Here is a 6,488-nt window from a genome sequence, read left to right as displayed (position 1 = left end):
ATGCTCTGTTCATCGCTTAAATCTTTACTTATTAACTTTTTATTATGGAAAATTTCAAACCACAAAAACACAGAAAGAACCATATAATGACCCCCTTGCCTTCTCATGGCACATTCCTGCTCATCGGCATTTTGCCAGTCTTGTTTCCTGTATCCCTCAGTATTTTTTTTTTTTCCTGGAGCATTTTAAAGTAAATCTCTGAAATATCTGTAAGATCATCGCTCTCTGCCCCTGTGCCTGGAATATTGAGTGCCATTCTAGTGATGGCACTTTAGGGATGTCACAGAAGCGCAAATGAAGCAATAAGGAGGAGGGGAGGCTGGATTGCTAGCAGCAGCATTGAAAAGCTTCTGTTCAGTCTGAAACAGACAAAGGCAGGAGCAAAGGGACCTTGCTCCAGGAAACATGAGTGGCATGAGAAGGACCACCAGCTGCTGCCATGCCTAGGACTGCAAAAACTCCTTAAATCGGGGGTGAGAGAGGACTGTGTAGCTGGCAGAGAGAACTTCAACTTGCATGTCCTCCAGGGTGGAGTTCCCTGGCTCAACAACTCCTCTTCCTATAGGAAAACAGCACAGCTATCCGCATGGTGAGAAGAACATGATGGGTGAAATGGGCAGTGAGGGGAGCCACGTGGCCCATGGCAGAGGCTCTGGGAACAGACATATCCGGGAGGATAGCTCAGGGTCCTGGGTCTAGGGTCTGGATAAACTGCAGGACACCAAGGTAAACTTGAATCTCAGATAAACAACAAATGATTTGGGGGTGTAATTATGACTCAAATATTACATGGGATATACTTATGCTAAAAAATAAAAAATGACTTATACAAGGTTCAGACTCAAGTGGGTGTCCTACATTTTTTTCTTTTTCTCCTGAATATGGTCTCGCTACTTTGTTGCTGTTTAGTTGCTAAGTCATGTCTGGCTCTTTGGGACCCCATGAACTGTAGCCCACCAGGCTCCTCTATCCATGGTATTTCCCAGGCAAGAATACTGGAAATGGGTAGCCATTTCCTTCTCCAGGAGATCCCCACCCAGAGATCGAACTGGCATCTCCTGCATTGGCAGGAGGATTCTTTACCACTGAGCCACCTGGACCACTTTACACCTAACTCCTTTTTCTGTTCTTCTCTAAAGCCTCCTTGTTTTAGTGGGCATATAGTGAAAAAAAATTTTTTTTTAAGTTTATTTTTGGAGCAGGTTTAGGTTTACAGCAAAAAACTGAAAGAAAAGTACAGAGATTTCCCATATGCCCCTTGCCCTCACATACACATAACCTCTCCTATTATCAATATGCCCCCTCACAGTTGTGCATTTGTAACAACTGAGGTCATATAGTTTTCTTAAAAAATATTTATTTGTTAAACACTGTGATAAAATACACATGACATGAAATTTACCCTTTTAATCATTTTTTAGTGTACATTTTGGTAATGTTAATTACATTCAAATTGTTGGACACTCACTCTCCAGAGTTTCTTTCATCTTATAAGGCCAAAACTTAATAGCCATTAAACAAAGTGTCCCATTTCTCCCTCCCCTGGTCCCTAGCAACCTCCAATCTCTTTTCTGTCTCTATGAATCTAACTACTCTAGCAACTTCACATGAGCAAAATCACACAGTGCTTATCCTCTTGTGACTGGTTTATTTCACTTAGCAGAATGTCCTCAAGATCCATGCTGTTTTAGTACATGGGGGAAGGGAGAATTAGGGAGTTTGCGATGGATATGTACACATTGCTATATTTAAACTGGATAACTAACAAGGACCTACTATATAGCACATGGAACTCTGCTCGCTGTTATGTGGCAGCCTGGATGGGAAAGTTGTTCACTACTCATTTCTCCACTCTCTCCAGGAAGACTGAATCACATCATCATGTAGAACTCAGGCATGGCCACGTGACTTGCCCTGGCCAGTGAAATGTAAGCAGAGTTATGAGGTCACTTCCTGAGAGAAACGTGAAATGTGATCATTGCCCACAGTGTTCTGTCTGCACAGGACCATGGGCACAAGAGGCTGCTCTGCTAGCTGAGTCCCCAAGAAAAGACAACAGGGAGCAAAGAACAGCTGACCCAGGGTTGATGTGGAGATAAAGCAATAAATGTGCCACAAGATGCTGGGTCTTTCGTTACCATAGTATAGTTGAATCTATCCTGACAGTACTGCACCAATCATGCAGATCTGCATAGTAACAGAGGCAAAATCTCTTGAGTCTTCTGGAACTAAAAATATCATTCATTTTTCTTGTTCTTGACCTGGCTTTCTAATGGAACTGGCCTGATATGCCTAAATACACAAACTCCTTTTATTAAGGTGTAACTATCACTCAGATGTCTAACTCAAAACATTATAGTGTTTTGAATTTTATATGTTCTATGCTCCAGTCAGTTAACATTACTATTATAGGAGGTGTGAATGCTTAGCATCAAATAATGGTTACTCTAAACTCTCATTTGGAAAATCTAAATTTGAAAAGCTATTTCCCCTTGACCACACCTCTAAGTAAGTAATTCAATAAGGAAATACAGGGAAAAGCTAACCTATAATCACAACTAAACAGTACTGAATGGCGGCTGGTAGACTCGGGGTAAGGAAATATTCACATATAGTATTGTAAATTATTATACATTATTCACGTTATTATTCATTTATAGTAGTATAGATTATATAACATTAAAGATTGTTATCAGTCAGTCCTCCATTATTCTCTATCCTTGAAAGGGAGGTATTAGGCCAAGCTAGAGGTAGTCATACTCCTTCTAAGTCCATGCTAACTCTTTAAACCTAGTATGCTTTGATGGTTTGATAAAAACTGCAAAGAAAGCCAAATGGAAGCAATAAAACTTGCAGTTTTGAAAAAATAATCCAACTTTTAAAACAAAATTTTAAAAAGTGACTCAGTAGAAGATCATAGTAGATCAATATTGGGCACCAGCTTTCACTAGCTGCTGATAGGATTATTTTACTGTATATATTTGTGAGTATCATTTCAGATTTACATTGACACTCTCTCTGGATGGGACCCAGTATCATCACCCTTGTGGTGGTGGTGGTTTAGTTACTCAGTTGTGTCAACTCGTATCTGACTATCTTGAGACTCCCTGTATACTGTAGCCCACCAGGCTCCTCTGTCCATGGGATTTCCCAGGCAAGAATACTGGAGTGGGTTGGCATTTCCTTCTCCAGAGGATCTTCATGACCCAGGGGTTAAGGCTGGGTCTTCTGCATTGCAGGCAGATTCTTTACCAACTGAGCCACCAAGGAAGCACTTTGATTAGCATTTAATGTTGAAAAGTGCCCTAAGAGAAGATCTTCTACTTCAAAATGTAATGTCATAGGCATACAACTCCTCAGGGAAAACTCAAATATAGTACACCCACATTTTAAAAGCTGAAAAATATTCTCTCACTTTCACTGTAACTGAAGATTCTTTATTTTGCTAGATATGTCTCTCTTCATCTCATCCCATCCTGCCCTAAGCATCTTTGCTGATGGTGAGGTGCAGAGCAGTTGACTTCATGTAACATCTTGTATGAGAAATACAGGATCTGAAGGAAGGCTTAACCTGTAATATCACTGGGAGAATCAGAATGGAAATGGTTTTACACAAAATACTGTCTTAGTTTCCATTTCCTCAAGTAAAGAAATATTTCCAAATATTTTTCTTAAAACAAATTTTTTTGCATACCATAAAATCCACCCATTCAAAAATTAATTTTTAGTAAGTTATCTTTATGATTTAGTAATTTTTAGTAAATTTACAAGGTTTTATAAGCATCACTACAATGTAGTTCTAAAATGTTTCTAGCACCTGAAAAAACTTCAAACTTCCTTGTGAGATGTGCCTGCTGATCCAGTGGCTAAGACTCCAAGCTCTCCAAAGTGGGGGGTCCAGACTTGATCCCTGGTCAGGGAACTGGATCCCACATGTTGCAACTAACATTTTGCATGCTGCAACTAAAGATCTTGCATGCCGCAATGAAGGCTGGAGATCCCACATGCCACAACTAAGAACCATCACAGTCCAACAAATAAATAAATGTTTTAAAAAATCATTAAAAAAATAAATAAAAATATTCCTTGTGCCCATTGGAGTTAACCCCCAGTCCTTGCTGCTTTCCACCTCATCTTCCCCACAGGCATCAACTGATCTGCTTTCTCTCTCAATAGATTTGCTTTGTCTGAACATTTCATATAAATAGGACCATGCCACCAGAGAAGACCCAAAATAGAATCATACCGGTGGTCTGCTGTGTCTGGCTTCTTTCTCACAGCATAACAATTTTGGGTTCATCTAGGTTGTAGTGCGTATCAGTAGCTCGTTCCTTCAGAGTAGTCTTTTATTCACCAGTTGCTGGACATCTCTGTTGTTTCCACTCTCTGGCTATGATGAATAATGATGTTACGGACATTTGTGTACAAGTCTTTTGTGGATGTCTATTTTCCTTTCTCTTGGGTAGATTCTAAGGAGTAGATTTGCTGGGTGGATAAATAAGTCTATGTCTAAACTTTTAAGAATCTGCCAAACTGTTTTCCAAAGTGGTGGCACTGTTTTGCATTCCCACTAGATTAGATTTTTATATGAGTGCGTTTCATGACCTCTTAGCAAATGGTGACACCCTGACCTGAGGATAGATGAATCTTTGAGGCCGCCAGCAGGAGTGGCCCAAAGATCAGCCAAACTGTAGATCATGTGACTGGCAGAACCACTTAGTATGAATTTCTATAAAATAAGCCATCAGTCTTGGCAGTCTCTTACCATGCAGCCTGACAACCATAAGAACCTTCACCCAATGCATCAATTCACTTAGCCCTGTGGAAATATATTTTACAGCCAGTTCCTCCTGGCAAGACCACTAAGACACAAAACTGCCAAAATCAGAGGCTTAAGGGAGAACACTTTTTTTCCTGGTTGGGTATCGGATCATAGTACTTGATCTACAAACCTCCAGTCTAAAGTTATGTATGTACGTCATCTGCATGGTCCATCTGCTGTATAAAAATGGCAGCCCTCCTCCACTTTTCCCAGCAGTAATGTGTTTCCGTTATTTCTTGGAATCAATTGGTTCTTCAAAATTTATAAAACATTCACACCATAAATGCTCTTCCCAGACCCCAATTCTCCCTGTACAAATACAGTGTATTTTGACTAGATTAACATTCAGTGTTTACATTATTTTGATCATGCAAATATTACTGAGAACTGAGCTACGTATTACATGGCAATTATTTTTCCTTTTCTGCACCAATTTCTTACCTTCCTTGGAGTTGAAAGGTTGTCTTTTTAATTTGTTTCAGATTCTTTGTGCTTATCATGAGTAGTATCCCAAGTCCCATCAGGAGTCTGAACTGCCTCTCTCTGTGTCCAGTTTTGCATTTTTGAACCATGCTTTCCTGTCACCCTCTGCCTGCTCTTGCAAGGCCATCTTGGAAGTCCCCTCATTATCACTCCAGAATTTCCCTTCCCCTCTGTCTGGGATTGGGTCCCATTTCCTGCATCCTATGGCTTCTTCTTTTAAATATATGCCCTGAGGGGTGAGGGGAACTGTATCTCATAGTAGCTGCCTGAGGAAAAATGCAGAATTTTTTTTGAGATACTTTTTTTTTATATACATAGTGAAAACTTTTATATTTGGAATTAGCCAGCTGGACTCAGTTTAGATGATCCCAATTTTGTTGGCAACATCCAAAACATCATAGTCAGGAGCCAGTCGAACATAGGCCTTCTTCTCTCCATCAGGCCTGATCAGGGTATTGACCTTAGCCATGTCAATGGGATAGAGCTTCTTCACAGCCTGTTTAATTTGGTGCTTGTTGGCCTTGACATCCACAATGGATACCAGTGTGTTGTTGTCTTCTATTTTCCTCATGGCTGACTCGGTGGTGAGGGGGAATTTGATGATGGCATAGTGGTCAAGTTTGTTTCTCCTAGGGGCGCTCTTCCGAGGATATTTGGGCTGCCTCCTGAGCCGCAGTGTTTTGGGCTGCTGGGAAGTGGGTGATGCCCAGATCTTTTTTTTTTTTTTTTTAGTGGGTGTGGGCACCTTTCAACACTGCTTTCTTAGCCTTCAAAGCCTTTGCTTTGGCTTTCGCTTTAGGAGGGGCAAGGGCTTCCTTCTTTGCCTTCAGGGCCATCTTCATGAAAAGGCTTTTTTGAGACTTTGAATATCTAAAACTGTCTTTGTTCTACCTTCACCTTTGTTGATTATTTGGCTGGGTATAAAAGTCTAATCAGAAATATTAGACTCACCATTTTGAGGGCATGGCTCTAGGGATGTCTACTTTCCAGTGTTTCTGATCCTGATTCTTTATATGTGACCTGCTTTTCTTTCTCTGTCTCTCTCTGTGTGTCTCCCAGTGAGGCTTTTCAACATAGAAAGGTCTCATTGTACCCCAATCTTGGTCAATCTCAGTATTCATGTAATTCAGTTCAAGGAAATGTTGCTGTTGTTTTATTATTTCCTCTTCGCATTTTCCCTCCC

The 6,488-nt window shown here is 40.5% G+C and overlaps 1 pseudogene; it reads right to left on the bottom strand.

Moving 5' to 3' along the window:
- Nucleotides 1-5,628: 5,628 nt before the first annotated feature.
- On the bottom strand, nucleotides 5,629-6,141 carry LOC138434518 (large ribosomal subunit protein uL23 pseudogene; annotated as a pseudogene).
- Between the last annotated feature and the right edge of the window lie 347 nt (nucleotides 6,142-6,488).

The sequence above is a fragment of the Ovis canadensis genome, chromosome 2 (genome assembly GCF_042477335.2).
Source record: "Ovis canadensis isolate MfBH-ARS-UI-01 breed Bighorn chromosome 2, ARS-UI_OviCan_v2, whole genome shotgun sequence".
NCBI lineage: Eukaryota > Metazoa > Chordata > Mammalia > Artiodactyla > Bovidae > Ovis > Ovis canadensis.
The sequence above is the reverse complement of the archived record's forward strand: the minus strand, read 5'-3'. Positions and strand labels throughout refer to the sequence as shown.